Genomic DNA, 23,885 nt, shown 5'->3' on the forward strand with positions numbered 1-23,885 from the left:
TTCCTCCTCACTTCACTGCAGATGTACACATCTGCTCAGCCAGTCTCCGTGGCTGGGCTAGGCCATGCAGACGTGCCTGGCCACCGTGGTGACTCCTGAGTCTGAAACCTTGAAGGTCATGGACGACACTTTATTGTGGTTGGACAGTAAAACAAACCAACAAATCCAGAATCAATGCTTCAAAAGAAGGCATTTTCACTCTGCAGATTGCCCTCCGTTCCCAAGGTCAAGGTCAAAGAGCAGCCAGGGACCCAGCAGTCTGGGCCTTGCTGAGAGCTTGCTGCTCACAGAACCAGTCCGGCTCCAGCCCTGTGAACCGCCGTCCCCAGGGCAAGGACAGATGGATCTGCGTGCCTGTTGCCTTGGCGAGGGAGACCACCTAGCCACAGCTTGTCAGTGCAAGGTGTTTGGAAAGCTGCCTAGGAACAGGCTCTGCTTAGATCAGTCAAGGAGGGTCTAAGGAGGCCAAGTTTATTGTACGAAACAGACAGTCCAGGAAGGCACATTTTAGTAATGGGAGTCATCAAGGGCGATCAGACAGGCTGAAGTGAAAGATAAAATCGCGACTGTGGTGGTTAATCAGCAGGGGCAGGGCGGCCTGTGTTCGGTGGGGCATTGTCTGCTAAGAGGAAGTTATTGTTTCCCATTAATTGCAGAGGAGTCTTGTCTGGTGGCGGCTCCATGTAGGTGATCAGCACAGTAGCCAGGCCAGCCACTGGGAAGACTGCAGAGATGCTAGGCCTGCTCTAAGGGCCCACTTAGATTGTGCCTTGCCTTTTCAAGATTGCCGTCTGTTTCCCGTGGCTAAAGCTTCAGCCATTACATTTTTTGTTCTGGAGTAGAGAGTGGGTAGGGAGGTAGATGGCGCATTTCCCAGAGTCCTCCGGAAAGCCTTTTAGAAACCCCCTCCCTCAATCACTGGTTGTTCCTACTTGGTTTATTTTTAAGGTTTATTTATGTTTGCTTTATGTGTATGTTTGCCTGTATACATGTATGTGCACCACACACATTCCTGGTACCTGAAGAAGCCTGAAGAGGGCATCAGGTCCTCTGCAACTGGAGTTCCCAATGGGGTGTGAGTTGCCATGTGGGTGCTGGGAACCAAACCCAGGCTCTGTGCACAAGCAGCAGTCAGTGCCGGCTGAGCCATCTCTCCAGATCCCCATCCCTCCAGATCCCCATCTCTCCAGTTCCTGTACAGCCCTGGGTTTAAGAAGCCGCGCAAGAGTGTTTTAGCTGAAAGCCTTGGATGTCTTACCCTTCAAACGTGGAAGGCAGGAAGGAAGAAACTGTCACCTCTAGGATAGGGCAGCCAGTGCTCAGGAACGGGGAAACAACTGGCCTGGGAGGGTGGCAAGCATTTATCTTTTCTTCTTCATCAGCTCTAGCAGTGGGGGGGGAGGGGGCCAGCACAGGCGGAAGCCCTTGCTGGCTTAGGAGGTGCATGAGTTTCTCCTTGGTAGAATTGCCTCCCAGGTAGTCCTGACCTTGAGTGTGTGTGTGTGAGTCAGAGGTGTCTACACACCCAAGTCTGCGAGGCCCCCAGCGCAGCAGTGGAGTGCAAAGGGGCCAGGGCTCTGAAGAGAGCTTGGGGAGGATGATGGGATTTAAGTCTGGAATGTTGATATCTTGAAGGCTCGGTCTGCGGCTGGTAGCACTGTGTGAAAACTTGGAGTCTTCAGAAAGTGGGCTCTGTTGGCAGAAGTCACTCGGGGCAGGCCGTTGGAAGCCACGTCTGCTTCTGAATGACTCGCCCGAGCTGTCTGTTTTCCTTCTGACGGGGCCACAGGAAGAAGCTACCACTATGGGTATGGCTGCTCCTGCTCCCGTGCTTTTCCTGCCGCAATGGAGGAACTGAAATCCCTCTGCAATTGTGAACCAAAACCCATCTTTGTTCAGTGTCATTTCTGCTGGGTATCTTGTCATGGCTGAGGCGACAGAACTGAGGGGTAAAGCTGGGAAGAAAGAAACATGTCTGTTCCTTCCCATACACAACGGCTGGGGCCAGGTTGTGTGTTATAACCAATGTGTGTGGCTGTCACACACTGTACCACACAGAACCCCAGCTCAGGCACAGCTCTATCCCTTCTGTGCCTGTCACCATCTCTGGGTGCCCACAGGGACACTGACAGTGCCTGCGTGGAAGTGTGCCGCTTTCCTGGCTCATCACTGCACATCTATTGAACACTTGTGAGGTCCTAGTTCCTGTGGGTTCTGACAAAAATTCTGTCACTAGCCAAACTCTGCTTGGGTCCCCTGAACTATTTTTCAACTAGGCCTGAAGGTCTGGGGACACATCTGTTGTCCAGATTTAACATGAGTCTCCCTAAGTCAGTTTGACCAGAAATTTCCACCCTCAGTAGCATGGCCCCATACCTTAGGTCTGATCATCCTCTCATGTCCCCTTATGTCCCTGCATGATGATTCAGGATGATCTCTGTTAGATGGATGTACCTCAATCCCTCCTGCCCCCAAGGTTTCTTCTTGGTACCTTCCCATCATGGTCTTAGGCCCTGTTACCTCCAAACATGGTATCTGGGCATCAGGGCAAACAGCAGAAGCTGGGACATTTTCACCTCCTTCCTGCCATTCCTCCACAGAGGCCATGAAAGAATTCTCAGACTTCCTTCTACACAGGTCACCAGAGGGAGAACATGTCTCTGTCAGAGCAAAGGAATGACACACAGGCTGGTTCCCCTAGTTTATCAACACAGGGCTGTTCTTTGACCTGTACTCTTACCTCTGCACAAAATACAAACAGGCTGGGCTGGGGGATGACAGCTCAGCCAGGGAAATATTTGCCATCTAAGCGTGGGGACCTGAGTTAGATTCCCAGGACTTATGTAAAACAGACAAACAGGCATGGTGTCACACAGTGGTAATCCCAGCACTGAGGAAGTGGAGAAAAGCACTGGGACTCACTGGCCAACCTAGGTTAGGTGGTGAGCCTCAGATCACAGAGAGAGACCCTGTCTCCAAAACATAAGGTAGCAGCTCAAGGAGATGCACATCCTGCACTGTGTGCACCTGTGCCCTCCAGTCCTGAGAGTGACTCCCTTTCTGTGTGCACCTGTGCCCTCCAGTCCTGAGAGTGACTCCCTTTCTGTGTGCACCTGTGCCCTCCAGTCCTGAGAGTGACTCCCTTTCTGTGTGCACCTGTGCCCTCCAGTCCTGAGAGTGACTCCCTTTCTGTGTGCACCTGTGCCCTCCAGTCCTGAGAGTGACTCCCTTTCTGTGTGCACCTGTGCCCTCCAGTCCTGAGAGTGACTCCCTGCACTGTGTGCACCTGTGCCCTCCAGTCCTGAGAGTGACTCCCTTTCTGTGTGCACCTGTGCCCTCCAGTCCTGAGAGTGACTCCCTTTCTGTGTGCACCTGTGCCCTCCAGTCCTGAGAGTGACTCCCTTTCTGTGTGCACCTGTGCCCTCCAGTCCTGAGAGTGACTCCCTGCACTGTGTGCACCTGTGCCCTCCAGTCCTGAGAGTGACTCCCTGCACTGTGTGCACCTGTGCCCTCCAGTCCTGAGAGTGACACCCTGCATTGTGTGCACCTGTGCCCTTCAGTCCTGAGAGTGACTCCCTTTCTGTGTGCACCTGTGCCCTCCAGTCCTGAGAGTGACTCCCTTTCTGTGTGCACCTGTGCCCTCCAGTCCTGAGAGTGACTCCCTGCACTGTGTGCACCTGTGCCCTCCAGTCCTGAGAGTGACACCCTGCATTGTGTGCACCTGTGCCCTCCAGTCCTGAGAGTGACTCCCTGCACTGTGTGCACCTGTGCCCTCCAGTCCTGAGAGTGACTCCCTTTCTGTGTGCACCTGTGCCCTCCAGTCCTGAGAGTGACTCCCTGCACTGTGTGCACCTGTGCCCTCCAGTCCTGAGAGTGACTCCCTTTCTGTGTGCACCTGTGCCCTCCAGTCCTGAGAGTGACTCCCTTTCTGTGTGCACCTGTGCCCTCCAGTCCTGAGAGTGACTCCCTGCACTGTGTGCACCTGTGCCCTCCAGTCCTGAGAGTGACTCCCTGCACTGTGTGCACCTGTGCCCTCCAGTCCTGAGAGTGACACCCTGCATTGTGTGCACCTGTGCCCTTCAGTCCTGAGAGTGACTCCCTTTCTGTGTGCACCTGTGCCCTCCAGTCCTGAGAGTGACTCCCTTTCTGTGTGCACCTGTGCCCTCCAGTCCTGAGAGTGACTCCCTTTCCTTGTGCACCTGTGCCCTCCAGTCCTGAGAGTGACTCCCTTTCTGTGTGCACCTGTGCCCTCCAGTCCTGAGAGTGACTCCCTTTCTGTGTGCACCTGTGCCCTCCAGTCCTGAGAGTGACTCCCTTTCTGTGTGCACCTGTGCCCTCCAGTCCTGAGAGTGACTCCCTTTCCTTGTGCACCTGTGCCCTCCAGTCCTGAGAGTGACTCCCTTTCTGTGTGCACCTGTGCCCTCCAGTCCTGAGAGTGACTCCCTTTCTGTGTGCACCTGTGCCCTCCAGTCCTGAGAGTGACTCCCTTTCTGTGTGCACCTGTGCCCTCCAGTCCTGAGAGTGACACCCTGCACTGTGTGCACCTGTGCCCTCCAGTCCTGAGAGTGACTCCCTTTCTGTGTGCACCTGTGCCCTCCAGTCCTGAGAGTGACTCCCTTTCTGTGTGCACCTGTGCCCTCCAGTCCTGAGAGTGACACCCTGCACTGTGTGCACCTGTGCCCTCCAGTCCTGAGAGTGACTCCCTTTCTGTGTGCACATGTGCCCTCCGAACTGTGCCCTCTGGTCTGACACTAGGCATGCAGTAGGTGGCACCCTGTGCAGGTTATGCTCTAGGGCTCCGGTCCTAACTCCCTGAGGCTCATCTCAGACCCGCAGGACCTCAGAAGCACAGGTGGCTCAAGTGACCTCAGAGTGCCCCACCTGATACTGTCACCACGATGTTCCAGTCAGTTTAGATGAACTAAATTGCACAGGGTTGCAGTGCCGTGAGGGCCAAGCTGACTTGGTGTAGATCAAGGCGTTGTGGGGGGCGGGGGCGTGGACAGAGCTATCTGGAGAACCCTGGAGCTCAGTCAGAGCTTTTGCTGAGTTTGACTTGTCCTAGGCCACAGTCCAGCCTCCAGCTGCTCACCTATGAACAGGACAAGCCATGTCTAGAATCAAGAGCCTGATAGGAAAGCCGGAAGGCTCACCCCTACTGGAACCCAGCTTCGTCATTTTCTCCATGGGGACAGGAAAGACTGCCACCCACTGCCCAGGAGAGGTGAGTGTGGGACAGGAGACTACAGACCAAAGTTTGTGCTGGGTTCAGGGGCACTCAACTGTCATCCCAGCACTCAGGAAGCTGAGGCAGACCATGGTATGTCCCAGGTCGGTTTGGGTTACGTGCTGACGTCCTGTCTCAAATAACAATACACGTGCTTATAAAGAAATAACAATTTTAAAAAGACAAAGAGGAGAAGGAGGAAGTAAGAGAAGAAGAGGAAGAGGAGGTGGAGGAGGATCTGGCTAACAGAATGGCCTCTCGCAGTAATTTGTGTCAATTTCCCCTAATTCAGAGGACTTTGTGAGAAAGGCACCCCTGAGCTTGTTACAGAGAGTGATTCTTTTGAACTGCTGGTGGGGTTCCAGAAGTCACGTGACTATTTCACTTTCACCGATTAAAAGTGAAGCTTACATTCAACGTCTTCAGAAGCTTTCTGATGCAGAGACGGCCAGCAGGCAGCCAGTGGGCTGGCTCTCAGGCCTGGGCCATGGGTCACCACCCTGTGGAAGGAGCGCCAACAGCAAGCTGCAGGCTTGGGCTCAGACCGGAAGCCATCGGAAGGAAAAAGGCTGAGAAAGACCACAGGGAGTGATTGATGTCTGTCATTGCCTCTGCTTTTCTGTGGGGGCTGCAGGTGGCAGTCAGAGCTCAGAGAGAAAGCAGACCCAGTCAGGAGAGAGTGACCCCTCCACATACTGCCATCCCTAGCTCCTGGGGGCTCTGCTAGGTAGAGACCAGACCATCAAGGAGTCCCACACAGAAGCCTTCATATCAGGGATGGAAGTCCCTGACGCTAATTCTCCAGCCCCTGGCTGCCATGGAAGTAGGATCCTATTTTTTATGCTCTAGGTGCAGAGGAGACCCTCTGTCTAGGGCCAGGCTCAGCATGCCCAGTGTCTCTGGGTATGTGTCTGTGTATGTGCCTGTGTGTCTGTATGTGTCTTTGTAAGCCTATGTGAGTGTGTCTATGTGTGTATCATCTATATCTGTGCGTGTGTGCGTCTCTGTGTGTGTCTATGTCTTTTTGTGTCTGCATGTATGTGTATCTCTGGGTATATGTCTGTGTGTGTCTGAGTGTGTATTGTCTGTGTGTGCCTGTGTATGTCTCTCTGTATGTGTCTGTGTGTGTGTCTCTGTTGATATACCTGTGTGTATCTGTGTATGTGTGTATATGCCTCTGTGTGTGCATGTGTATCTGTGTATGTATCTGTGTGTGTCTCTGTGTATATACCTGTGTGTGTTTGTGTGTATCTCTGTGTAGATGCCTCTGTGTGTGCATGTATCTGCGTGTGTGTGTGCACATGCGTGCGTGTTCAGGGACTCTGAACACAGACTCTTTGCAGACAACAGGAAGTCTCAGAACCCCGCCTTCCTTTCAGGGTGACTCAGCAGTGCTTTCTTCTCCCAGGGCAGAGGACAGGTGAGCAGCACAGGGGCCCTCAGAGGCCCTCCCTGACATGCAGCCCTGTTTGCTGTCCCTCAGCTCTGCCTGTTCAATCGCCTGTTTCCAGACACCGCACATCCCGTGGATCAGCAGAACAGACTTTAGTCGCCCACTGTACAGAACACTGATGTGGGCACAGGGCCCCTGCCAGGAGGCTGGCAGGAACCCTGACTCTAGTTCCAAGCCAAGAGGTGCTCTTAGCCGCAGCACAGGGGCATCTGGGTTTCTCAGATTCTCTCTCTAGCCCAGAGAGCCATAGACCAGGGAATGCCTTCTCAGAGCCCAGCTTCCTGGTAATGTCTACCTTAGGCAGCAAAAAAAAAAGCCATCACGGGTACTTGAGACCAATTCCATTTGGCCTGTCAGGATGCATCACACAGCTCACCGATCTCTTCCCTTTTCATTGGCCCTTTGCAAAGCAGCTCCCTGCAGTCCTGTTAGGAGGGTCAGGTGATACAGAGGCTTAGAGAGCCCTGTCTGGCTCACTGGGAGCTCCAGGAGCTGAACCAACCTTACCTTCGGTTCCCCTCCTCTTCCCAGCTTCCCATGACAGCAAGATCCACCGCTCTAGATCCCCTCCTTCCAGCACGAATGTGGCCTGTCGATTTACTAAATCAGTAGGTGCTCCTGGTCCACAGCAGCACTGGGGACGCTGTCTGGATGGCTGAACATTTGCCTGGAAGCCACAGAGCAAATGCCCACTCCCTGCATGGAATAGTGATTGCGACATCATGGGCCCTTGTGCCAGCTGTCACTCCTTGTACTGTGTCCCTTCGCTTCTCTCACCCTCACTTTTCTCATCTGTAGAATGGCCACAGGCAGCAACTCAGCCACACTGGCTGCTGAGGGGTTAATGAGATCAAACCAAGCACTTTCTTTCCACAGTGATTGCAGGGAGGAGTGTGTGGCAGACACATCCCAGCCCAGGGGCCTTGGAAATGGTCCTTCACACAACTGCATTGTTCTTCCAAGGGAACAAACCCAAAGCTGGTGTCCTCCAGCCTCGGCTTCCTTCCCTACTCCCTCTCTTGGGTCCGTCTCTTGAAGAGCCTGCCTGACTCTCTCAAGCAGCAGTTCCTGAAGCTAGAACGACATGAGGTCACCGGCCAGATGTGGAAACCTGGGTCTGACAACCTTGGGCTCTTGAGTGCTCTGTGCTCAGGGATGTAGGACCTCAGGCAAGCCCTCCCTCTGCTCAGTTACTAACCAGAGCTATGGGACCAAAGCTGTCTCCATGATGCTGAAAACCTAGTAACCAGCTGTGGCGGTCATCTACTAAGGATGCCAGCAGATTCCAATGTGTCTCTCTACATACTAACTCTGCAAGCTTACTACAGAGGCTCTGTTGCACCCGGCGTTAGTGAATACCCCAAACCTCAGCCACCCTCTTTGACCGGTAGGGCCGACCTCATACATTCCCTGGCCCAGACCCTGTAGAGGGACAATCAAAAGGGGAATGGTTGTCAGTGGGCCTTGGCTAACTGAGGCTGCCTCCAAGGGCACCTCCCTCTGCCATGAGAAAGTCACAGGTGTGCCAGGGATGAGCTGGGGTCTCGGTGTTAGATGTCTCATGACTCAGTATGGTCCTATGTCACTTGGGCATGGGAACTGTTTTCCCATGATCTCTGTAGGTCATCAACATGCTACATAAGACATATAAATTCCTCGATGCCCTGTCTATTACCAAGTACACATTCCCTGTTCAAACCAAGCCAGCAGCATACATGGGCCCCTTCCTGTCTGGAAGAAATGCCCTGAAGAGTTTTATCAGGCTCAGAGCTTAGACAGGCTTTCCGTCTGTCGTCACTCTTTGGACACATTGTTTGCAAGACTTCCAGTGCCCTCAGATGCAAAACCTCCTCCTCAGCAGCAGGGAGATAAGTCTGGCCACCCTCAAGCCACTTCCTAAACCCCTGTGCTGCAGAGCTGAAACTGTCAAGGACACCAGGCCCAGTTGGCCAGACGTCCAGGTTATCTCTGCCTCCAGGGAGAGCCTGGTGAAGTGCAGGCTGCTGAGGAGGACAGATGGTCACTCAGGGAGGCCTGGATTTCTGCTGGAGCTGTGAAGCCTGCTGACTCCCACTGTGAGGGGTAAAAGCCACCATCTCTTAGCTGAAACAGTGGCAATACCCACAGCAGGAAGGCCTCTGTCATCTTCATAGAAGTTCCTGCTGGAGAAGAACCCCAAGGTGCTAGTCACCCAGGGAGAGAGAGGGGGCAGCTATCTCAAAGTCCTGACTGGGGTTGGGGGTGTCCCTAAGTCATTTCTATCCCCATCAAAGCAACTGGAATGCTAATACAAATGGCATTTGTTGGTATCTACTTTATCCGTGAGTGTATTTCCTTATTTACTTTAGAACTGCTCTCTTTCTGAATACAGCCCAGTGGGACTCCCCACCCCCACCTCGGGGGTGTTATTAGCATCTGTTCCTGTCTCTTGCTGTGTTAGCACCACCCCAGTATGAGAAGTACTGTGACCATAAAACTGTTCCCTGGTCTGCTCTGCCAGAAATTTATAGAAACATCCTCCCCTATAATTTATCCCTTATCAGAATCAGTGCAGCAGGGATCAGAGCTATAACAAACCACCAACACCTGTGAAACTTCCTAAGCGTGCCTGGTGTGGTGCTCAGTACCAGAGAGCAAATGCCTCCTTATTCCCCCAGGAGCCTCTGGTGAGGTACTGGGTCTCCCATCTGCTGCCTCCAGAGCCTGTTAGTGTCCTCTTGCTCCCTCAGGTGCCCTGGGTTAGTTGCTCTCACTCATTCTCTGCCTGGGGCAGGCAAAGGCCAGGGTGCGAGGACCTCCCTCTCAGCTTGGAAAGTCAAACTGGCCAAGTTCCAGCAGACAAACCCTCCTGATGTCTCACAGTCTCCCTTCTAGGTCTCTGCCTGAAGTCACACCTGGTGCCAGTTTATATTCCCTGGTACAATTGCTGGGCTGTCACACTGGCTACAGCTGCTGGTGGCTCAGCACTATGAGCCCAAGTCTGTGGACAGCCGTCAGAGTCATTCAAGTCCACGGACCACTGCAGGTGTCATCCGAGTCCACGGACCACCGCAGGAGTCATCCTTGGCGGGATCTGGTGAGTGTGTAATGACGTGTCTCTTGCTGTGAATGTAATCAAGCAGAGCACGCTTTATCAGACTCCCCAGCTCTGGACTCTGTCAGTTCTTCCTCATCCTGACGTTGTTTTGTCTCTGGACTGTCTCTCCTCTCAGCCCCACATCTCTGGTTTGGAAGCTAACGCTATCTTTTATCAACTGAGCAGGGCAGGGGGAACCCTTGTCTTTGTGGTACCTAAGGGAATGTTTACTCAATGACTGTTCCTTCCCCAAGAGCATCTTGGGGTTTTTTGTTTTGTTTTTTGTTTTAGCTTTAGTCTGACAACATTTTTCCGCAGATCTTAATCTGTGGGTGTGGGACCCATGAGGTCATGGTTAATGTCATGAGTGTGTTAACCATTAGCAAACTCATCTCACATTTATTTAAGGGTGTTTGTGGCTGGAGAGGGGGCTCAGTGGTCAAAAGCACTTACTACTACTTTGACCTGCATTCAGGACCCAGCACCCATGCGGGGCATCTCACTACTGCCTGTCACTCTGGTTCCACGCATGTACCTTCCTTCTGCACACATGTGCTAAACATTCTTGCACATACACAAACACACATAAATAAAAATAACAGTAATACATCTTTTAAAAACAAAACCGATAAAGTACTTATTTTCTTCGCCAGGCCAGGGGTGAGTTGGGGGATGTGGTGGTTTGAAGGAGAACAGCCACCATAGGTCACCAGAGAGTGGGACGATTTGAATGGATTAGAAGGATTAGAGGGTGTGGCCTTGTGGGAGGAAGTGTGCCACTGAGGGGTGGGCTTTGAGGTTTCGAAAGCCCATGCCAAGCCCAGTGTCTCTCTTGACCCTTGGTGGATCAAGATGTAACTTTCAGCTGCTTCTCCAGAGCCGCGTGTGGTGCCGTTCTCTCCACTGTGGTGACATGGACCAACCCTCTGAAACTGTAAGCCAGTCCTTATAACTCTTTAATAAGAGTTGCCATGGTCATGGTGTCTCTTCACAGGAACAGGACAGGGAGACAAGGAGCCTCTGTTTTTGTTGTTATTGCTGCTTTTCTTGTTATTCTGTGGGTTCTATGAGTGAACTCAGCCCTGTGCTTTCAATGAGAGCTTTCCACCAGCTGAGCATCTCTCTCTCAGAAAGAAAACCTGACTCCAGGTCCTGGCCTTGACCTGAGGGTCCTGTGACTTCCACTCGTACCCCGGATGAGACTGGTCCAACCTAGCTATCAAGGAGGGTTGAGCATCCAAACTTGGACTTCCCACAGGTCAGGGAACCCTGATTGCTCTTCGAGCTGATGAGGGAGGGGGACTTGATCGGGGGATGGGGAGGGAAATGGGAGGTGGTGGCGGGGAGGAGGCAGAAATCCTTAATAAATAAATAAATTTTTTTTTAAAAAAAAGGAGGGTTGAGGTGGCCGTTGGAACTTGTTTAGGACCACACGGAATGACGGGAGCTTTAGGCCCAGAGATGAGGGAAGGAGGGAAGAGGGGACTGAAGGTGTCACCTTCAGAAATGGTGCAAGGTTAGTCATCTTGTAATGGGTGCTTGCTGTCACTCACTTTCTGTCACGGTGGGTCCCTTTTCTCTTCCCAGTTGTCCTAAGGGTCCCCTGTCTCTCTCTCATTCTCTCTCTCTCCTTCCTCCCTCCTCCCTCCTGCCCTCACTCTTTCCTTTGTGTCTCAGGAAAACCATCCGGATCCTGTCTATGACTTCTTGTGGTTGCTTTTGATATAGATCCCTTGAAAAAAGTCTCCCACCTCAGATTTCCCCTCAGGCTCTGGGTGGGCAAAGATGGCAAGAAGTCCCTACTAAGACTACCCTCAGCATGCCAGACACCATCCAGAATGGAACAGAACTTGATGGTTACTCTGGGCTTTCTACATTTCTAGGAAGGTGTTGATGCTGGACCAAGTCTCGCTGTGTGCTGGTCTCGTGGACTAGTGACATTAATTCAGACATGTGGGAGACATCATTGGTCTTACAAATCGACCTCCTCTGGCACATGGTTGCTAATGGCTCTTTGTTTACTCACAGGGCCCCTTGGCGTCCCCTTCACCTCCTCTGCTACTGTTCCATCCCTCCTAGACTATCATTAGGACTGACCTCACGCTCCAGTTTGGTTACACAGTCTTGTCCTTTCCAGTTTAATTTCCTCAGACTCTGGGACAATGGTTTCTTGGGAAATGATCCTAAGAAAGAGATGACAGTTTTCTGGCTGAGATATGTTGAGCATCATAGCAAGGATTGCTAAAGAAAGGGACAGAGCTGGGAAGGGCTGGGGCTGGAGCTATGGGGACAACCATCTGCAGGCCTGGGTGGTGGAGAAGAGCTGGGAAGTATATAAATCATTGTGGTCACAGTGGCCGTGTGGAGGGCACATGACGCCAGGAGCTCCCGGTCAGCAGTGCTGCCCCGCTGGCTGAGACGCAGTGTGGGGGTACGCTCTGTCAGCTGAGATGTAGTGTGGGGGGTATGCTCCGTCAGCTGAGAGGCCTGTGGGGTACACTCTATCAGCTGAGACGCAGTGTGGGGGGTACGCTCTGTCAGCTGAGACGTAGTGTGGGGGTACGCTCCATCGGCTGAGAGGCCTGTGGGGTACACTCCGTCGGCTGAGAGGCCTATGGGGTACACTCCGTCGGCTGAGAGGCCTGTGGGGTACACTCTATCAGCTGAGACACAGTGTGGGGGGTACGCTCTGTCAGCTGAGACGTAGTGTAGGGGGTACGCTCTGTCAGCTGAGACGCAGTGTGGGGTACGCTCCATCGGCTGAGAGGCCTGTGGGGTACACTCCGTCGGCTGAGAGGCCTATGGGGTACACTCCGTCGGCTGAGAGGCCTGTGGGGTACACTCTATCAGCTGAGACACAGTGTGGGGGGTACGCTCTGTCAGCTGAGACGTAGTGTAGGGGGTACGCTCTGTCAGCTGAGACGCAGTGTGGGGTACGCTCCATCGGCTGAGAGGCCTGTGGGGTACGCTCCGTCGGCTGAGAAGCCTGTGGGGTACGCTCCGTCGGCTGAGAGGCCTGTGGGGTACGCTCCGTCGGCTGAGAGGCCTGTGGGGTACGCTCCGTCGGCTGAGAGGCCTGTGGGGTACGCTCCGTCGGCTGAGAGGCAGTGTGGGGGAACCGACAGTCACTTCCCTGATGCTTCCTTTATCTTCTCCTTGCAATGGAGTCCCCTCAGTTCAACAAACAAAACTCTTTGTCAGCCGCCTCACCCATCAGACTTCACTGTGTGAACCTAGTCACTTCTGGATTCTTCTAGCACACCCTGTAGCTCTGTCCGTCTTGGCTTTGGGGTTGATCCTGACCACTGCTGCCAAGGATGGTAGCATCCGCTCCTTGCTTTAGGCTCCAGAGCTTTTGTTACCTTGGACTCCTGAGAGTATCTCAGATGACAGCTTTTTTACTTTTCCATTCTCTGGGCTGTGGGGTCAGTTTTTTTTTATTGCTGGAATTAAAATACTAAATAATAAACAATTTAAGGAAGAAAAAGGTATGGTTCCATCTGTAGCCAGCTGCCTCCATTGCTTTTAGGACTGTAAGGGAGAGGCATCATGATGGGAGCATCGTGGAGGAGAGTGGGCCACCTCACTGCAGCCAGGAAGCACTCAGATAGGGGCTGGAGACCAGATACATCCTCTGAAGGCATAATACTCTCTCCAGGGGGTTAACCCCCAGTCCACACCATCTCCTAATAATGCGACCAGATTATGACCCTGCCGTGAATTCATCTTTGGTTAGGTTGGAGCTCTCAAGGTTCCCTCAGCTCTGAATGACTAGATCCACTAGCTGGGCCCACCGTGTCAACACCTGTGTCTCTTAGGGGCAGTAACAGGAACGGATTTCCTCTGTCTACACCCTGGGAATGCACTTTGACCCTAAAGCCAGGGCTGCCACATACATCTGAGCCTCTGCCTGCTTTTGCAAGCCACTAGTGCCTGATAGAGATTCAGCTGGAAGTTCCCCATTCCAAACGCTGTCCCTCTCAGAAAGCCTGCCAGCTGGCAGGCAGCTCCCCCCCCCCAACCTACTCAAGACCACAGCTACAGGGTTCATAAGCTTCAGTCCCTAGACCTGCTTCTCCCTCTGGTGCCTCACCTCTTGGGGCTTGCAAGTCATCCAAGAATGTTTTGCTCTGATTAAAACTGCTCCCTTACATTTTAATTCTGCTTGATCTGGTTGACTGCATCAATGGAGAAACCCACTACCCGGGAAACAAAAATACCTATGGATAGATTCCCACCCCTCCCACTGAAGGCCTGCTTTCTGCCGCTGTCCTGACACCTGACCCTCTCAGACATTCACCATGACTGTGAACACGTCTTAACAAATAAGAGGCTTTATTAAACACTTGCCAGGTACAAAGGACACTGGCCAAGTCCATACCTGAGAATCACGCCCCAAGCGTGGCACTGAATACCATCGATCAGGGGTTTATAAAGGCAAAGCTCACAAGGTTACGTACTTCCTGCCTTCATGCAATCAGAGGCAAGCACACTTCCTGATGGACTTCCTGTTGTGTGATCAAGGACATCCTGAGCAGTTGGGGCAACCAAGCTTGTTTACAGAAGCGAAAACACAGTTCTCTTACGTGAACAACAGCCCCAGCATTCCAGGAAGTTGTCTGTCCTCAGACAAGTGTGCCTTATGGGTTAGAGGCCTTTTGTTTTATAGATCTCTTAAGTATAGTTATTTAAACATAATATCAGCCATCGAACCCTCACTAACCCAGGGCTTGTGATTCTAGTGACGTTCTGGGGTCTAACCTTTAGCAGGTAAAGGTCTCTCACCTCCAGATTCGGTGCTATCCACCCTGAAGGCACTCTACCTGTGCCTCTCCATGTTCCCTGTGAGAACCTCCGGTTGTCCCTCCTGTGAGCCTCCCCTGTCCCTCCTGTGAGCCTCCCCTGTCCCTCCTGTGAGCCTCCCTCTGTCCCTCCTGTGAGCCTCCCTCTGCCCCTCCTGTGAGCCTCCCTCTGCCCCTCCTGTGAGCCTCCTTCTGCCCCTCCTGTGAGCCTCCCGCTGTCCCTGTTGTCATCCCTGGACTGGACCTTCATGGGCCCCAGTGCCTGGACCACTTCCAGTAGCCAGGCTACGGTGGCCTGGATTCCTGCAGGTTCTCCCTCCCCCTCCTTGGCTCCTAGAACCATCATCATTCAACTTCATTCTCTGAGTCTGGAACCCCTTTCACTGTCCTCTTCCTTGTCCCAAGCAAGAAAGAGAAACTGGGGGACATGAGAGGGGAAAGGGTCTGATGAAAGTTTTTCATCCAGATTCGGATCAAAGTCTTTCATCGACTGAGCACAGTCAACCATTGCTGTGAAGGCTTCAGTCTCCAAACTTAAGACCTGACGTTTCTGAGCTTGGGTGGGACCTCATTCCTTTTCCTAGCCCTTGCTGGGAATCTCAAACAAAACTGTTTACTTTGTTTACACTAAAGATAACCTACTTCCTGTCAGCCCATGTACCAACCCTTTACCTTATTGACAGAAATCCTTTTAGGAGCCTCTTAGCAACAACCTTGTGATCTCAGGTAGGTTGTTTTTGTTGTTGTTGTTTTAACCTCTTTAAAGACTTCAAACCTTACCAAAATCCTGCACAGGACTGAAATAAACAAGCGTTATAAAAAGAGTTGTGACGTTGCTTTGGGGAGCCCACACGGGTGCTCTTGTTTATCTTACCCCATCCTGACCACCTCTCTCTTAATTCTGCTTCAGCCTTTATTAAAAGTACCATTGTTAAACACCAACTCTACTTCAGGAACTGTCCTGAAATTCTTTCCTGTATCAAAGCCATGGATCCTGATTTGACCTGACTCGAGGTCCCTAAACGTCTGTCAGTCCATTCCTGTGACATCCCCCATCCCCACCCAAATGCTGTATCCATATCTAGTGGTCCTTCTGTGTACTTCCTGACACCGGGTATCCGTGGCTCATCGGCGACTTCCTCCATGCAGGTTTATAAGCTGATGCAGCTCATGGCCATTTTCTGGGAACCTCTGACTGGACCTGGCCAGAGGTCATCATCCTGGCCAGTGTTTAGTTGGAGCTTGCTTCAAATTTGGCTCAAAACTGTGGTAGTGGTCTTGTTCTCTTCCGGTGGGATTTTAAAAACCTACAGTGGATTTGAATCCTGCCCACTCAGTTCTATTGGGTTAGCGACTATCAGGCCCAGGTGAGTACATACATGGTGAGCAGGGTTTTGTACGGGGACACTAACACTGGCTTTCCTGCAGTGTACAGGCACCAAGAGTCAAAGGACACAGACCTCAGACAGTGCCATGACATCATAGCTTTGGAGGAATACCCTGCCCTTCCCAGTGACTTAACACGGTCTCTCCATTTCACTCTTAGTCCTGACTTTGGTGGGGACAATGGGGACCAAGCGAGTCCTCCCTCCACTGTCCAGTGACTAAGTAAGCAGTACTTTGCTGTGGTGTGGCTTTCTGAGATGCGTAGGTTTTTACCCTAGCCGTTTCTAGAGGTGAACAGTGTTCCCAGGTGTGGTCTTTGGACTACATTAGAACCACCTGAGCTGCTCACTGAATACAGATCCCCGGTCTTCCCAAAGTCCTACTGAGTGAGAAGGCCTGAGGGCCCAGCCTGGGAATCTGTGTCCCTATCAAAAACTGGCTCAGCTGCAGCGGGGTGCTGGGCCCAGAATGATGGTCTCGGCCTTTCCATCCCTCACAGCAAACCCTGGGCTTCTCGGGATCTCACAGCTCCTCGTCAGTTGTTACCCTCTCATCTCATACCTCTCTGCCTGTGTGGGCTTTCTTAAATTTTTGTTGGATATTGGCATCTTTGGGAGCAGCCTCCCCCACTTCGGTTTTGTTGCCTCGCTGACAGGTGATGGACGAGACCACATCTATGAGAAGATGGAGAACGGAAGTGGGAGTTACTGTTAATGTCTGGCCTCACTGTCCCCTTAGGTAAACTGTGGAGGATGAAGTCATGATACACGGGCTCTCAGCAAGTCAAAGGCACCCTCTGTGATGCAGGAAGGCCGGGTGCTCAGGGTGATGGGTGCACAAAATTGACCTTGAGTGCCCTGAGGATGGGTGGCTGGGCTGGGGCAGCTTGGTGTGCAGCTGCCAGGGTTTGTTCTGGTGATAAGAGCCATGTCGTCACCATTCCTGGTGTGCTCCATGGGTGATTGACAAACACTGGGAGAAGCCTTGGTCCTCATGAGTGTCACAGGGAGAGACTGTTCCATATCAGAGGTCACAGTCACCACGCGTGATTCACCCAGGTGATCTATTGAGGTCTACGGTGACAGAAGTGGATGCTTCCTGTAGCTGGAATATAAGTTGAACATAATAGGAACTTGCAGGGCTTGTGAGGTTGTTATCACCAGGGAAAAGCAAACCACTTTCATTAGTGTCCCAGTCAGCCCATCATGGCTACTTACACAGCCTCGGCTCCAGACCAGCCTCTGCTGGAGCACAGCATTCAAAACAGACCCAGGGGCCTAGGTATTTATAGCGTGGATGGAGACCTAAGACAACTCTCAGAGCAATGCTGGTGTCAAAGTTCAGGGTTAATCAAGTGACAAGATCACCGTCAATGAAAATGGTCTTTATTTTATGTTAATTATTAATTATGCATACTATCTTTCATAGCATTCCAAAGAAGCAGGAAGCAGTTATGGCCTCATAATCCCAGCCCTGGTAGACATCAAGAGTCACCCAGCAAGACTTGAAAAACAATCCCCAGGTCACTGGGGCTTTAAGAGGGGAGCTGAGATCAGCTAGGAGGAAGCTCGCTCAGTTCAAAGCCCTGGCTTCAGTCCCCAGCAGCACATAAAAGTAGACACATACCAATAACCCTAGCACTCTGGGTAGAAGCTAGAGCGTCAGAAGTTCAAAGCCATCCTTGGCTATAGGAGACAAAGCCAGTCTGCGCTACATGAAACCGTGTCCTTCCAAAAGGACATTTTTTTGTAAGAGTCCCATGATATTTTCATGATCCATGAGAGCAGGAAACGATGTCCTAACCATCTCTATCTGCCTGCGTTTCCCTCATACATTCCTTTAATTATAGAAATCCGAGAGTCCCTTTTGCCTTTCTTCCCATCTCCCCCATTCTTTATCCTTCTCTGCCAAGATATTACTATGTAAAGTGTCAATCATGCAGAAAAGCTTAAATATTCTATCACTCACCTGCCCTGTCTCTCTCTAGAGTCTACACATGTCAACATTTTATGTTTGCTTCCTCTCACATCTTCCCATCCATCCTTTCTGTCCATCTGTCTGTCCGTCTACCCATCCATCCATCCATCCATCCATCCATCCATCCATCACCCATCCACCCATCCATTTGTCCGTCTATCCATCCATCCATTCAAGCATCCCTTCATCTTATTTTTTTTATTTCTTTCTAAGCTAATTGCAGATGGAAGTATCCTTTACCTATAAATGTTTTAGCCTGTATATATTAAAGCTGAGTATTGGCAGATAATTATGTTTGAAACGTTACAAGAACCAAAACCAGACATCATTGTTCTTGTTTGCTTTGAGCAGTCTTACCATGTGGCCCCATGGGTCTGAAACTTGCTGTGTAGACAAGGTTTGCTATGATTCTGCGGGGGAGAGACCTTGGCGGGTAAGAGCCCACGCAGCGGCAGGCGGGTGAGAGACAGACGTGCCAGGCAGACAGAGCTTCCGTGGGAAGTTTGATTAAAAGGAAGAGAATGGAAAAGGCGGGGAGGGGAGGGGAGAGACCAGCCACTGGGGATGGGAGCAGCAGAAGAGAAGAGAGAAACACACTGGGGGGTGAGGGACGAGGTGGAGGGGTGGAGAGAAGAGGTAGAAGTAGGTGGAGTTTTGGCCTGCTTGCTCCTGTGCAGGGGTGATGCTCACTGCAAGGTTGCCAAGGGGCGGGACCAGGCTGGCTTCAAATCCACATAAATGCACTACTTCTGCCTCTGCCTTCCAAGTGCTGGGATTAAAGGTGTGTGCTAGTGCACAGCAGAGCCCTTCACCGTCATCCCCATCACCCCAGAGCTCCGAACACTGTCCCTACTCCCAGAACAAACGCCACTCTGACTTCTTTTTCATCTTAGATTGGCCTCTCCCGGAACCTCACCATTGGGAAAGTCCAGTGTGTGCTCTTTCTCTGTAAGGCTCTTGTCGCTGAGAGTTGTACTTGAGAACCTTTCCTTTCATTGCGCTGGTTGATTCCTTTGCCGCGCTGATTTTGCCCATTAGTGTGGGCATGCTGTGGTGTGTCTACTCATTCTTGACATTTGGGCAGTTTTCCGTGTTTCCGCTATTGTAAATAAAGGTGCTATCACCAGCAACAGGCTTTGTAGGCTAGCAGGGCTTTCGTGGGTGTTTTTATTTTTACTACATGAATACTTAGGGGTGAGATTGCTGTCGTGTCGGGAGATCTAGTTTTACAGAAACTGCCAGAAACTTTTCCCGAAGTGGCTGCACAGGGAACGTGTGAGGCTTGTGGTGGAGCGACACCCTAAGGACACACGTTATTTTTGTCGTCCTAATTTTAGCCCTTCCGGTGGATATGTCATTCTATTCAGCATGAGTTTAGTTTTTGTTTCTCCAGGGACTGATGAGTATGATGTTAAACAAGCTTACAGCTGGGGCTGGAGAGATGGCTCAGTGGTTAAAAACACGAGCTGCTCTTCCAGAGGACCCAGGGTTCAATTCCCAGCACCCACGTGGCAGCTCACAGGTGTCTGTAACTCCAGTCTCCAGGAATTAGAGGCCCTCTTGTGTCTTCTGCTGCTGTTGGCACTCACACAGATACCTCGTACTCATAAACAAACAAATAAAATAAGTCTTTACAATAGAACAACACAATCTTCCACACGCTTACTGGACCGAAGTAAATCTTATCTGTGAACGTTGATGGTCTCTGCCCACGTAGAATGGAGCTGTTGGTGCTTCAACCTTTGAATGTTCACTTGCTAACACATAAAGATTCTTGTAACCACATTAATGAAGAATAGTAGTGAGTCATTTATTTCATCAAACTAGCGTTCTTTGGTTTTGACATCAGGATCATGACAATCTCATAATTAAATTTAAAAACACTCTCTCCTCTATAAACAATTCACACAATTTCTTTTCTATTCTCCTATTGACAGTTCACCACTGACCTTGTATTCTGCTTCAGTAATATTGACGCTTGCTTTTTAAAACCTATCCTGATAACGCTTGACTTCTTAAATGGAACATTTTGGTTTATTTTTAACATAATTGTTGTAGTTATTTTTATGCATCTGTTTTTTTTCCAGCCTGGGAGTCCCTCCCCCTATTCTCTCTTCCTCCTGCTTTCTTTGAAGCTAAATGTTTCTTTAACATATTCCTCTCAATTTACCTACCCTCTTTGTGCCAAAGACGCTGAAACTGTAAATAGAAAGCAGACATTAGGCTCCCTGGTCTCTTGCCCTCTGCCTCCTCTGGCCACAGCACCCGTCATTAAAACCCTCCAGTAAATGTGCCTGCCTTACGCGGTTTCTCACGGCCTCATCTCCTGCATCGAGAGCCCTGGACGTTGTTGTATTCAGCAAGGGCATCCCCTTGTGAAGCTTCCCGCGCCTTTCTCGTTTGAAGGGATAGCAGCAGTAAAATAGTTTTGTGGGGAAAGCCAGCATTCTCAGTTACTTCCCCAGCACCGAATTCTTGTTTTGAGCAGTGGCTTCTAGGTATTTGTTTACTAGTAAGACTGGTTATGCACCCTGCAGAGCATCGTTGTATATTCCACAAAATTCAAGTCTAATACAGCTTCATGCGTAGGCAGCAACCATAAAAAACATACCTGGGTGACTCTTGTACGAGTTAGAAACAACAGACGTGTCCTGAGAAAAATGGGGTTGATCTGCGTCCTTGGAACTTCAGAAGCAAATGTGGGAATCCAGAGAGCCTCTGACCATAGGTCGGTGACAGGTCCCTCATAGTCTCTCTGCCATTGCAATCAGGCTGCTTCCCTCCCCATCCCCCACTTCTCTAGCTAGGAGTCTGTGATGCTGTCTGGATGGACCTTCAATCACCATTTGACCATATCTCAAACTGTGTCCTCAGAAGAAATCTCTCTCTCTCTCTCTATAGGTCTGTAGCCCTGACTGTCCTGGAACTCACTATGTAGACCAGGTTGGCCTGGAACTCATTCTGTAGACCAGGCTGGCCTGGAACTCACAGAGATCCTCCTGCCTCTGCCTCTGCCTCCTGAGCACTGGGATTAAGGCGTGAGTCACTATGTTTGACTTTTAGAAAAACAATCTTAACTGAGCGTCTTCATTCCTAGGGTCAGCACTGACGACACACACCAGTCCTCTGCAGTCTGACGCCTGTGCGGGTCTGATTATCTGTCACCATGTTTAAAGGCAGGAGGGCTTGCTTCAGCTCACAGTGCAGAGGTTCTGGTCCACTGTGGTGGGGAGGGTGTGGAAGAGAACAGGTCCAGCGCCCGGTCAGGGAGCAGAGAACGCCTGCTCTAGTCGAGTTCTGCCTTTTCACTTTGCCTTTCCTATGGGCCCCAGACTTTGGGGATGGCCCCACCTTCATTTAGAGCTCGCCCCAGTCCCTAGCTAAGTCTCTCTGAAGGTGCCTTTCACACACTCAGAAATCAGTAGAGCTGGCAACTGAGAGTCACCATGGCATCCTCTTCTCTCGGACCCCAAAGCCCTTGGCCGTGCTGCTCACAGCCCTGAGCTCCCTCTCCACCCGTACAGCCCCACTGTACTGGGTTCCTGTTGTTGCGGTAATACACTTTTGCAAACTTGGTGGGGGATAAAAGGAAATAAACATATTTCTGTCAGAGTGCTGAAGGCCGGAAATCTTGAGGTTGATTCCAATGGGCAAAAGTCAGGGTGCTGCCTGGGATGGTTCCATCCCATCGTGGTGAAAAAAACATGGCAGAGCTCTGGCCATGCCAGGGCTCCCCACACCACAGCGGACCAGGGAGTAGAGAGGTCAGGGATGGGCTATAACCTCCAATGACCCACACCTAATGTCCCACCTTTATCAACTAAGCAGCATCTCCTAAAAGCTCCACAGTCTTTCAAGACACCATCAGGCGGCAGTGGCAGAGAACCAGTCTTCAGAACGCAAGCCGTGGGGCTGTTCCAACCTAAACCATGGCACCATGATGACAGCAAAGCCCAGCTGATAATGCAGGCCAGCGCTCATCTTAGGAGCCTTCATTTGATCACAGCAGCAAAGCCTGATTTGCCACCTAATATCTGCACAGGTTCAGAGCGTCAACCACACGCCAACCTGGCAAACCCCGTCTCTTCTGTGTTAGACTTAATTTTTCTTCTCTGCAGGGCTTCCCTAACCACTAAGGCTATGCTCTGGTCCATTCTTCTCCCCCATGGTCTCCTATGCAGACCCTCTGTTGTAGCAGGAAGTATCCAGGGATGTAATTAGTCCCCCGTTGTCTCCCTTCTCTCAACTCGGACGAGCAACTGAGGCAGGGAGCTCACCTTCTCCTTCCTCCCAACTCCCCCAAAGTCAGGCACATTTGTACATGTTTGCAGGGAGGAAGGGGTATCTTCTGGTCAAAAAATTCCCCCCCCAAATGTAACCTAGTGAAATAGCAACAGGGGTTCGCTATTCAAGGTGATCCAGGGCTAGAGGAAGCCGAGCTGTGGCTGGGAGTGCTGGGTAATGCAGGTCACGTGACATCCCAGTGGCGGGTGCTAGTGCATCATTTGCAAAACGAAGACCAGATCACCAGGAACAGTCCCAGTGTGTCTCTGGCCACTTTCACCGCTCACTGTCACCTTCTTGTTGCCCTGCTCAGGGACATGGCGAGTTTGGAGTTCACCTTTCAGGACACTGATTGACTTTTCAGGAAAGCACAATCGTTAGGCAAATCCCATACCCTATCCAGGAAGATATAAACAGAAGCGAACATTAACCCAGATCTGTGGCTTCACAACCCCCAGTTGTCCTTGGGTGCATTGGCAGTGACTGCTTGCCTTTAGTTGGGGTTAGCTGCTTGGTAGAAGGGAATGAAACACAATAAAAAGCTTTCGGTTTGTGCCAGCCAGTAGGCAACGTGACTCCTGGAATGTGGGGTTTACGAATCAAGCAGCAGACGCAAGCACTCATGCCTCCCAAGGCTGTATCGTATCATAGAGCGCATGTGTTTGTCAACGAGGATAACCTGGTTCAAATTATTTGCACTAAGACTTCGAGCTGCTGGATCATTCCTGCAGACTGGGCACAGAGAACATGAAGGTCTGAGGACCGGCTGTGGTAGGCAGTCTGCTCCTGACATTTGCTGCCCACAAGCTGGGTGTTTCCTGGGGTGTCCCCTTGCTGTGTGGTCGCAGAAGAGTGGGTGTTGGAGGTGTCTGTGTTTCTGTTGGATGGTTAAGGGTGAGAACAAGCTGGGGAGTTTTTAGTCAGCCCTCAGAAGGACACATCCACCCCGTGGAGAATGCAAATGTAGTCTGACCCATGCCGGCAGGAAGTCCACAGGAATACCTCAGCTCTCCCTTAGATGGCAGTGCTGACGGATGCCACCGTCTGGAAGTCACAGTCAAAGCAGTGGGTCTACCCCATTAGCCCCTCCTCTAATGGTTCAGCTGCCTCTGTGGTTCCTCTATGGTTCAGCTACTATACTCTCCCCTATGCCTCCCTACAAAGTCTTTTCCCACCCTCCTCCCTCACTTCCCCCCTCTGCACCTCTTAACTTCCTCCCTGTTACTTCCTGTTCTGGAATCCTCAGTGACACCAGCTGCTGGAGCAGGCGAGGACCAGATGAGAACCCTGTACTTGATTCTGACATGCCATGTGACCACCGTTGGTTATAAAGCTTGGATTTCAAGGGGCTGGAGCATGGCTCAGGGTTCAGAGAACTTGCTACTCTTGGCAGAGGACCCAAATCCAGTTCCCAGCACCTACCTTAGGCAGCTGACAATGGCCTAAAACTTTAGCTACAAGGAAATCTGACAACCGCTTCTGGCCCCTTCAGGCTCCTGAGCTTACTCGCACACGTCCTCAACACAGACACAAACACACATACATATAAATAAAAACACATTTTTAAGTAAATAAATAAAGCAGTGTTTTTGTTGTTTGTTTTGTTTTTTCCTCTCTGTCATCAGCCCTAACTTGACAGGCAGTTTGGGGCCAGGAGTAAGACCCTGTCATTTATATACT

The sequence above is a fragment of the Microtus pennsylvanicus genome, chromosome 2 (genome assembly GCF_037038515.1).
Source record: "Microtus pennsylvanicus isolate mMicPen1 chromosome 2, mMicPen1.hap1, whole genome shotgun sequence".
Classification (NCBI taxonomy): Eukaryota; Metazoa; Chordata; class Mammalia; order Rodentia; family Cricetidae; genus Microtus; species Microtus pennsylvanicus.